Here is an 11,165-nt window from a genome sequence, read left to right as displayed (position 1 = left end):
ACACACATTATCTTTAAACTAGCATCAGTAAGGTAATCACTGACTTTTTGGTAGAAACTATGGAATCTATAAAAAGTAGAATGACATCTTTAAAGAGCTGAAAGGAAAATAATGACCAATACAGAATTTTATACACAGTAAAAATATTCTTGAAAGATAAAGGTGCTAGATGCTATACAGTATCTTGGATTATATCCTAGGATGGAAGAAGAACATTAGTGGAAAATATGGTGCAATATGAATAAAATCTGTAGTCTAGTTAATAGTAGTGTTAGTGTTCTATTTATTTGTTTGTTTATTCATTTATTTGTTTGTTTAGTAGTGTTAGTGTTTTAGTTTTGAAGCATGCCATGGTTATGTCACATGGTAACATTAGGGGGAATCTGGGTGAAGACTGTAAGGAAACAGTACTATCCTTGCAACATTTATATAAATCTAAAATCATTCAAAAATTTTAAAAAAGTATAAAAAAATAAAGAAGTTCTCAGACAAAATCTGAGAGTATTTGTCACCAGTAGAAACAGCCTATACAATATGCTAAAGGAAATTCTTCACACTAAAGGATAGTGATTCCAGATGGATGCATAAAATTGCAGGAAGAAATAAATGGCAATGGAAAGTGTAAATACAGGAGTAAATATGGAAAGATATTGGTGTTTAAAACAACAATAATCATATCTTTGTGGTTTATAATATATAGAAATGTAAAATATATGACTATAATGGCATAAATGTCAAGAAACATGTAAGGGGAGTTAAACTGTTGTCAGGTTATTGCATTGTTTGGAAGTGATAAAAGTACTAATGTTAGGATGACTGTATGGAGGCAAAGATGAATATTGTAATCTCTAGGGAAACTTCTAAAAAGTAATAAAAATGTAAACAAACAAGCTAAGAGAAGAAAAAAAGGAAGTAAAAAAATGGTTAATTCTAAAGGAGGCAGGGAAAGATGAGAAAAGGAACAAAGACCAGATGGAGCAAAGAGAAAAAATTATTGAGATGTTGTTAAATGCAACAACATTAGTTATTACATATACATGGATTAAGCACTCAAAAGGCAAATGGATTAAAAACAGAATCCAAGTATATGCTCTGTAAAGAGATCCATTGTAAATATAGATACAGATTGAAAATAAAAGAATAAAAGTAAAAAAAAAAAAAAAAGGATAAGAAAAATGGCCTGGGTCCTCTGGGGCCCCACAGCTGCCATCTTGGCCCCACAGCACTCCACATGCCAGGCTTGGGGGGCAGGAGCCCAGCAGAAGTGATCACTGTGGGCCCAGGAGGCAGCCCTGGGCAGATGCAGCTGGAGCTGGCACCAATCACGGTGCTGCCCCCTCCATCGTCACAGCTGCAGCCAACCCCAGCCAGCCCCATGCCCTCAGTGGCCATGTTGGACCTGGGCGACCAGCGGGAGCACTGGCAGATGTTCCAGAGTGTCATCTTCCAGGGCACAACAAAGCTGCCACTGGGCACCTTCTAATACCGGAGCCTGGTGAAACACACAAAGCTGCTGTGGAGCTTTGAAGTTTGGGCCTCAGAGGATGTGCAAATCTTTGACCGTACCTGCAGCATTTGTGAGAAGAAGCTGAATAGACAATTCATTGTTCTGGCTTCTCTCTTCAAGCTCCTGAAGGGGGCCTAACCACTAACACATTCAACAGGCACAAAGCACAACACCCCTGTAAGAGATGTGATGTTCAGAGCCTTTACGCTCTCTGCTCAAACCCTGGAGGCTCCAGGATTGCCCCCACACTGCCTGGATGAGGATGCTGCGAGGAATGTGGTCTATGAGGAATTCAATGCCATCTATTGGGAGAAAGTCAGGAAGGGGCACAAGACCATCAAGAACGTGTCGAAAAGTGGACTCCTACTTCTCCCTTCCTGAACAGGAGGAATGATTGGGACCAATAGCTTTGCTGTCCCTGCTGCCCCTTGGTGGTGCTCAGGAATGTCGCTGACACAGACTGCTGGTTCTCTTGGCCTCTGGCCATCTTGATCTCTGCAGACTGCTCCAGCTACCAGTTTCTCTATGCAGCACTTTGTCTTTCTTCAGCCTAGGTTTTGATGTAGTCTAGTTGACATTCTCCTTTCTCTTCCCAACTTTTGTATGATCTTTTAGAAAAATAAATATTTTTAACATTAAAACAAAAGAAAGGGATGTAAGAAGACATATCATATAGACAATAACACAAAGACATTTAATGTAGCTATAATAATATCATGCAAAGAAGACTACTGCAAGAAATATTGAAAGATATAAAAGAGTATTTCATAATGAAAAAGGGTCAATTAAACACGAAGCCCAAATAATCCTAAACCTGTATGTATTTAATAACATAGCTTCAAAATATATATATAAACATTGACAGAATTAATTGTGATTGTGCATTTGTCTGTTTCTCATTTTAATCTTGTCATTTATATTCTAGATCTTGATCTTGGTAGTGATTGCATTTAACATTTGTGCACTGTATATGTTATACCTCAATAAAAAAGTTTATTAAAAAATCTTAGGGCGCCTGGGTGGCTCAGTTGGTTGGGCGACTGCCTTCGGCTCAGGTCATGATCCTGGAGTCCTGGGATCGAGTCCCGCATCGGGCTCCCTGCTCAGCGAGGAGCCTGCTCCTCCCTCTGACCCTCCCCCCTCTCATGTGCTCTCTCTCTCAAATAAAAAAAAAAAAAAAAATCTTATAAAAATATGTTATGGGACAATTATCCAGGTAAAATTTTAATATAGTGTATTTCTTTTCTCTTTTACCAAATCCTTGAGACTGGATAATGAATAATCCTATATTAGAGGTTGCTAGCATGTTCAAATGATGTTTAATAGAGAGTAAAGGTCACAAAACTTATAGTAATAGAGATATTTTGACACCCAGTATATATTAAGATTCCATTATCCTAAAAACAATGAAAAATATGAGTTCAACTGTGTTTTAAGATATTCCTTTTTATCAAAATTATGGAAATAGCATATTAACATAAATGTTGCTTGACCTAGGAAAACCAGTAAATAGTGACTAAACTCTGAGGAACCTTTAGATAAGCAAGTTCTGAAATTAGTATTTATTTATTTTCTGGCATCGTGTTAGACAATGCTATTAGGATAGCAGATTCTAGTGTATGTGATGTTCTTCAAGATACTTCAATTTCATTCAATTCTCTTAACAACTTTCTAAGATAGTAATGACCAATATTTTCCATATGAAACACCTGACTTGCATTTTCTGGTAGTTAATAGCTACCATATGCTTTTTTCATGGTTTTTGCTAATGATAATAGCCATTATTTAGACAAAAATTTGGAGAAGTGCTATGAGAAATCTCTGTAGTGTGTACTTTATTCTAAGAGTGTTCAATAAAGTGACTGTGAGTCTTGGAATCTTTAAGGTATTTGTATATTTTTTGTCAGTATGTTTTGTGATAATTATTACACACTTAGGAAGCAACTGGGGTACATGTTAGTGCTGTACTTGTTGAGGCATTTGCAGGATTGGTGTTGGACTTCGAGGATAGGATAGGTTGGATTTATAGGAAGAGAAAGATAAAGGTACCTAATAGAGGAAGAATAACTGAGCATAGTATCATACTGAGAGAGAAAAGTATATATATATATATATATATATATATATATATATATAATGAGATTCCCTATCTAAAGCTCAGGTATTCATGTAGAAGTTATGATTTGCTGCCTAGATTCCTCTTCAAGCATGAAGAAGTTCTTCCCCTAACTATAGCATATGCTGCTAACAGACAATTCTCAGCTCTTAGCTCTTTTTGGGATTGTTTCAGTTGAAGAAAATCATGTAGCCTAGGGTTATGCCCCCAGTCACTGAATAGTGACTGGCTGATGAGTTTGAATAAAGACTTGGCTCCCTTGCCCTAACTCTGGACAATTCCGAGAGGTCATCCCAGCTTCAGAACACCCTGTAGGGTTGACTGAGTTCTTCACGGAGATGACATTTTATCTATACTTCTTTTCTGTCCAATCATTTTTTCTTTCCTTTCTCCCAATTAATAATACTAATACTATTGTTAATAATAAGATAATAATAATGAGATTAATACTATGTTAAAAATATTTTAAGTTTTCAAATATGTTTTACAAGATTTCATTCTCCCCATTAAATAGTTTATTTGCTGATTTATTTACAAGATTTCATTCTCCCCCTTAAATAGTGGGCTGGAAAGGGTGAATTGAGTTAGCATATACAGATAACACCATACGCCAATGTTATAAAGGAGGCAAGAATGATGGGAAAGAGTAATGGAGCCTTGAATAAAGTCCCCTCTTTAAGAGTGAGTTTGGGGAGAAGGCAGAGGCCTGGAATGTTAAAGGGAGTATGACGGGTATATTTCTTTTTTTTTTTTCCCTAGAAAATAGAGGGCATAAACCACTGAGGATAAGTAGAATTCTTACAGAAAGGAATTATAGTAATTAGTGGTAGGAAATGTCTTGCCAAGTTAAAAGGAGAGGGCTGAGAGTCCGTAATAAGAATGACCCATGTCATTTTGTTCTCAAATTAATTGTGTCTTTTTTAACAAGGAAATTTTGCAATTCAAACATGATATGGAGCATCTGGGAAATGACTACAAAAATTATTTAGTAAGAGTCCAGTAGGTTCCTAACATGGTGTTTGGCATACAGAGGAAGTAAAGGGACAGTTTCTTCCTTTGAGAGGAAACCAGATTTTTTTAATAGAAAGGGTTATAGAAGAACACAGTCCAAAGTAATGCACTTATTGTAAGATGAACAGTATGGTGATGTGCCATTGTAATTTCTCAAGTTCATAGACACTTAAATTGGGAATTAAATGCTGATATATTATTGCCCATAATTTTTTTTTTAAGATTTTTTTTTTTATCTGACAGAGAGAGACACAGCAAGAGAGGGAACACAAACAGGGGGAGTGGGAGAGGGAGAAGCAGGCTCCCTGTGGAGCAGGGAGCCCGATGCGGGCCTCGATCCCAGGACCCTGGCATCATGACCTGAGCGGAAGGCAGACGCTTAATGACTGAGCCACCCAGGTGCCCACCCATAAATTTTTTATGCTTACTTCTTTGTAGGGATCAGCGGTCTTTGAGGTTGGCACTAGAAGTTTGAACCCTGGCTCAAAGTATCTGAAACTCCCGTGATACTAGATGATCTGTTAGGTTATTTTACCCTCCACCAAGTATGTCCTGGAAAATTACTCTTTCTCAAGAGAAATACAGACATTAAGGGTTGTTATCTTTCCTTCTCATTTGAAGAGACAGATGTTGAGGTCTTGTTATTCCTGAAAGCCATAGATTAGGAAAGTTCCTTAGTTTTTAGTTTTTAACCTAACACCATCGCTAGTAATTCTTCACAGTTCTTATTATTTGCACATCAATGGCTTTGGTCTGTTATCCTAGAGAGCTTGGTGTTTGTTTCAGGTCTGTCCTCTTCTCTGGGATGTTGATTTGTACCCTTGCTATCTACTTCCTTTTTATTCTTTTGTCTCTAGAAGGCTGTTACTGTGGTCACAGTAGAATTAATCACTGTCTACAGACCTAGTTTTATAAGGATTTAATGAGCTCTCTTGAATTCTCTAGAGAAACAAGAGAGATGTATGTATGTTCCATTATGTTCTGTACATTTTTCTTTTTGTCAAAACTCTGGACCACAAACTTTCCGTAGTCTTTCTAGGGTTTACAGGGGATAACCTAATATTGTTTTCCAAAAGTCTTCTAGATTTGGTATTTAATTGGCTTGGTGTCCACCACAGGATAGTTTTCACTCAGTAGAGGAGTACATGTGTATTGAGAGTCAGGAATAAGCTTAACATCCTATTTCTCTCCAGGACAAACATACAAATCTGAATTGCAGGATCAGAAGAAAACTTAGCTTATTGACTATAATAAGAATAACTTGGGCATTTGAAAGGGCTCAGAATAAATTCATAAGCCTGTTTCCTTTTTTTATATTACTTAATATAATATCTTAAACAAATTTGTATTTTCCTGTCCACAGTTCTCAGTGTATGATCATTCCTTCAGTAGTCAGAGATTTCCATGTTGCCTTGAAGAGAGTTAAGATTGTTCCACTTGGAAAGCAAAGAGAAAGAATCAATGGCTGTTCAGTTTTTGACTTCCAAAACAGCCTCTTAAAATCCACGTCAAAATCAATATTTTCAAAAGCCAAAGATTTTGTTTTACAAAAACTGAATTTAATTGAAAGAAAATCAGTCTCTTGAGAATCAAAAGGAAAGACTCTGAAAGAGGCATGCATTGACATTAAGACTATAACAAATAGGAAAGAGAGCAGAGACAGGTCCAATTACTTCACCCTCTAGGACACTAGGTGAACAACAACTGGTGTATCCGTTAGGAATTGTGTTTGGTTGCAGGTAACAGCAACCAGCCAAAGGTGCTGTAACCAAAGTGTGTGTTCATGTAAAAAGAAGTCCAGAAAAAGCTGGGAAGGCAGTTCCATGATATCAATATCCAGGGCTCTGTGTTTTTGCTCTGTTATCCAGTTATCTCTGGTTTTCTTACGCATGGTGATTCATGATCACGATATCGCTGCTCCAGCCTTACATCTGTGTCCTAGATAGACAGAAAAAAGAGGAAGGAAGCAATGAGGAGCACAGGGAAAGCAAAACACTCCCAGAAGTCTGCTGAAGTGTTATAGGCCAAAGTTACTACACTTAGTTGCAAAGGAGTCTGGAAAATACACTTTTTTAAAATAAAATTTTCCCAGGGAAAGAATTACATTGGATTGGGGGTAGAGAAATGATGAGTTGGATGGGAAATACATTAAGGGATGTTGGTGAGACCTGAGACAAAAGCCCTTTCTGAGGGTACCATATGGAGACAAGCTGAGTGAAGGTCATTGTGTCAATGCCATGAGCTTCATGTAGTCTGTGCAAAAAATCCTCATTAATTTTGGTGGGGGGGGAGGGCTCAGGGAGGATTTTCCATTGACACCTGCCCAAAGCTTTTATAAGATGTATTTGAAGTCCCTCCTTTGGAACCTACTTTTTCAATGGCTGAAACTCATAGCCTCAGAAATAGAGGGTAGGTTTCATGACGCTTAAAGATGCAAACCAGGATAAAAGGGGAAACTGATAGCTCTTACTCTCGAGCAGGACTATGTAGGAACAAAATTTCCTCCCATTTATTCCTCCACTAATAATTTATGCACAGATGTCAGAATATCTCTTCTGTGATTTAACATGTTTTTCTAACTCCTTTTAGCTCCAACTTCATTTTTAAGAAAATTTCAGTGATGAAAAAATTTGGAAAAGGAAAGGTAAAACACCCAAGAGGAAATTTCAAATAAAGTTGTATCTGAGTTTAATACTGCAATAAATTCAAGAGACCTTCACCAGCTATTCTCACTATAAAAGCAGTTAGACATATTCTTGGACAGCTTTTGGGAATGACCTTCATCATTGTTTTTAACCTTTGTGTCTGTGTGTGCACTTCCCATTACCTTTGTTTGATTTATATTGTTACCAGAGTTGTTCTCCTTCTGTGGGGACTTTTGGTAATGTATGGTCATGTGCTTATCATTTTTTTTAAAAGAGTGTTGGGCAAACAGGATGTCGCCTTTCACAGATTATCGTAGGGAGAACACACTGTAAATAAGTAATGCCTCCTAAAAGAAGAAAAGAAAAAAGAAAGTGTAGATTTGGATAAATATAAACCTTTTAAAAATTTTACTTCCATAGTTTCAGAAGTGAGATATTTTTTGTCCCCCTAAAATGCATTAGATGGATACTTCCAGAGGTGTGCACTTTTCTTATGCTATTCATTTGATCCATGATTCATAAAGCACCTTTGTACAAAAGCTGGTTAGTGTCTAAGCCAACACACTGACTTTAAAGGTATGCTTTGGCCATATTTTTCTGTGCTCTGACTAGAACAGTCCAGAGTGCCAACAGAATTTAAACTCAGAGTTTTTTCAAAGTAAAATTTGATAAAGAGAAGCTTACCTAAAATATTGTTGGTAAAAGTAAAAGAAAGACAGTGACTAGGAAAAAAGAAATAGAATTGTTCCCTTTTAGAGCTATATTTTGAAGGAAAATGGTTAATATTTTCATTTCTGGTATTAAAGTATTTTCCCTAGCTTCAGAAAAAATAGCATTATCATTGCAGAGAAGGGTGGTTAGATGTTTTATTTTTAACTGGAGTCAGAATACTGTGGTTCTGATTAGTTACTGCAAGTTTTAAAATCTGAGACCCTCATTTGAGCCAGGAGTACATATGGGCTTTTAGTGGATGGGGAGTCTGCCTTTATATTCTTCTTGACACAATTCCAAAAGAGCTGGATTCCAACAATCACAGACAACTCTGCTCTCCATTTGTTTTAATGAGCAGAGCATTTCACACAATACCGATAAATTCTTTAAATGGTTTTTCTTGTATAATGGGCTTTTACTCTCTTCAGTAACAAAATCAGAGAGGTAAATAAAAGCAGTTAGAGCAGAATGAAACAATGTAGCCAAGGGGAGAACCTGCTATCACTCTTAGCATTCTATTCCACTAGAGCTAATAGCTTTAAAATAAATGTTATTTTAGAAATCATTAAAATTTTTTCTACTAACAAACAAGGGCATCATTTGGGGGATATGTTTCATGGTAAGCATATATTAAAAAGCTTTAAATATATACTAAGCTGTGAATAAGGGAAGAAACATTTTGTGTTCAGCACAAGCAAAATTCTTTGGATAATATATTTAGAGTCTTGGTCAGTAGTTGACATTACTGGTGAAGGATGAGAAAGTAGAATCTCAAACTCTACTCTACTTTGCTAGAGCCTGTTAGGAAATGTTGCCTTAGCCTGTTGCCTTTTCTCTCTGTGACTTGGACACCAGGTATATGGAAATCAGTCTAGGGCCTTCCTGATTAGCATAGGAGTGGCTTTTCATCTTTCTTTTTTTCCAAAATAATAACCGCTATTTATTTTATTTATTTATTTGAGAGAGAGGGCACGAGCAGGGGGTGGGGAGGGGCAGAGGGAGAGGGAGAGAGAATCTTAAGCAGGCCTCATGCCCATCGTGAAGCCAGCATGGAGCCCAACACGGAGCCCTAAGTGGGGCTGGATCTCACAACCCTGAAATCATGACCTGAGCTGAAATCAAGAGTCAGTTGTTTAACCGACTGAGCCACCCAGGTGCCCCCCATAACCACTTTAAATAATACATACATACATGTAGGGACACCTGGGTGGCTCAGTCAGGTAAGTGTCTGCCTTCGGCTCAGGTCATGATCCCGGGGTCCTGGGATGGAGCCCCGAGTCAGGCTCCCTGCTCAGCGGGGAGTCTGCTTCTCCCGCTCCCTCTGCCCCGGCTCGTGTGCTCTCTCTCTCGCTCACTCTCTCTCTCAAATAAATGGATAAAATCTTTTAAAAAAATACATACATATAGGTGGCATTTTTATCTTTTTATTTTTACAACAAGACCTTATGATAATCGGAGTATGTGATATTCCCTTTTGCAGATGTGTATGAGATATTAAGGTTTGAAAAGGTTAGGTAACTTACCCACAAGCCTAGAACATCCTATAGCTAAGACTGGGGTGTCCTAGAGTCTGTAGTCTCTTCTTGCTATTAATATTCTATGGCTTTCCACACCAGCAAGATTGGGTGACCTCCAGAAATTCACCTGGGCCAATGCCCAAGATGTCAGGCCTATTGGCTTGATTTCCAGCATTGGTGGAGCCCAGCTGCTCCCTCACCAACCTGCGAGTGGGGTAAATGAACTGAAAGATAAATATCTGATTTCTGTTTGGAGTGCCACCTCCTCTTTCTATTATAGCATTGGCTATTTAAAAGTAGGGATTCTGTCTTCTGTGGTAGTTTTATATCTGGCATAGAGTTCTGGGAAGTATCCTAATGAGATATGTGTAGAAAAAGAGAAAGAACTATTTGCCTATCTCTGTAGTGCTCAGATCATTCAGCTGTGCGTAAGCAATGCCTAATTGCATGGAGATTACTATGAAGTATAACTAAATCAATTCACACATGATGCCAAAGAGCAAAGATAATAGCAACTATATAATATCCAGTTAAATGCACTATTCAGTGCTTTTGCTTCCCCAACCTGAAGTTGATATGTTGATAAAAATGACTTTCTGTTATTAGGTGCTCATTTCATTTATTTTTATTTTTATTTTTTTTGAAGATTTTATTTAAGGTAGAGAGTGAGAGGGATCACAAGTGGGGAGGAGGATTGGAGGAAGAGGGAGAAGTAGACTCCCTGCTGAACAGGGAGCCCAGCTCAGGGCTCCATTCCAGGACCCCGAGATCATGACCTGAGCAGATACTTAGACTGAGCCACCCAGGCGCCCCTAGGTGCTCATTTCAGAAAGAAATGCTCTATATTTGAGGGATAGTTTCCATTTGATTAATGAGGTGCTAATATATAAAAAAATTAAGAAAATCTCATTAAAGAATCCAAAAGATTAATATTTTACAAATAGTAATCCCATTCAAATAGCATCATCTCAGAGTTGGAAGGGTCCTAGGATGAGTGTCCTACCCTATGCATGAATTTCCTCTACAGCATCCTGAATGCACTATCTCCAGCCTTCACCCAGCTCCCAACATGGACAAAATGATTTTCTTACAACAGTCTATTTGAGTGTTGGATTGCTGTAAATGTTACAGCTCTTTCTGATACTGAACTGAAATCAACTTCCTCTGATTTCCACCCTGCTAGTCTTTTTTTCCCCTTTCTTTTCTTTCCTATCTCTTTCCCTTCCTCCCTCCCTCCCTCCCTTCCTCTTTCTCTCTCTCTCTTTCTTTCTTTTGAGTAAAATGGCTCTAAACTTGCTGGTCTGGCATTTAAAGTTTAATTGAAAAATCAGTGTGTTGTGTAAGGTGTATAAGTGTTTAAATATATTCTGTGAGGGCGCCTGGGTGGCTCAGTTGGTTAAGCGAGTGCCTTCGGCTCAGGTCATGATCCTGGAGTCCCTGGATCGAGTCCCGCATCGGGCTCCCTGCTTGGTGGGGAGTCTGCTTCGCCCTCTGACCCTATCCCCTCTCATGTGTTCTTTCTCTCTCATTCTCTTTCTCTCAAATAAATAAAATCTTAAAAAAAAGTATATATACTCTGTGAATGATCATTTGGGTTGGGTATTTCAAACAATGCAAAAGGGGAAAGAAAAAAATGAGACTACTTCATTTTTTTTCCT

At 37.9% G+C, this 11,165-nt stretch overlaps 1 pseudogene; it reads left to right on the top strand.

Annotated features, from left to right (window-relative positions):
* The first annotated feature begins 1,231 nt into the window (after window positions 1-1,231).
* Window positions 1,232-1,888, top strand: LOC116630651 (annotated as a pseudogene).
* The last annotated feature ends 9,277 nt before the right edge of the window (window positions 1,889-11,165 follow it).

Source organism: Phoca vitulina, unplaced genomic scaffold, assembly GCF_004348235.1.
Source record: "Phoca vitulina isolate PV1807 unplaced genomic scaffold, GSC_HSeal_1.0 scaffold4, whole genome shotgun sequence".
Taxonomy (NCBI): Eukaryota; Metazoa; Chordata; class Mammalia; order Carnivora; family Phocidae; genus Phoca; species Phoca vitulina.
Note: the sequence above shows the minus strand (reverse complement) of the source record. Positions and strands in the feature narration are given on the sequence as shown.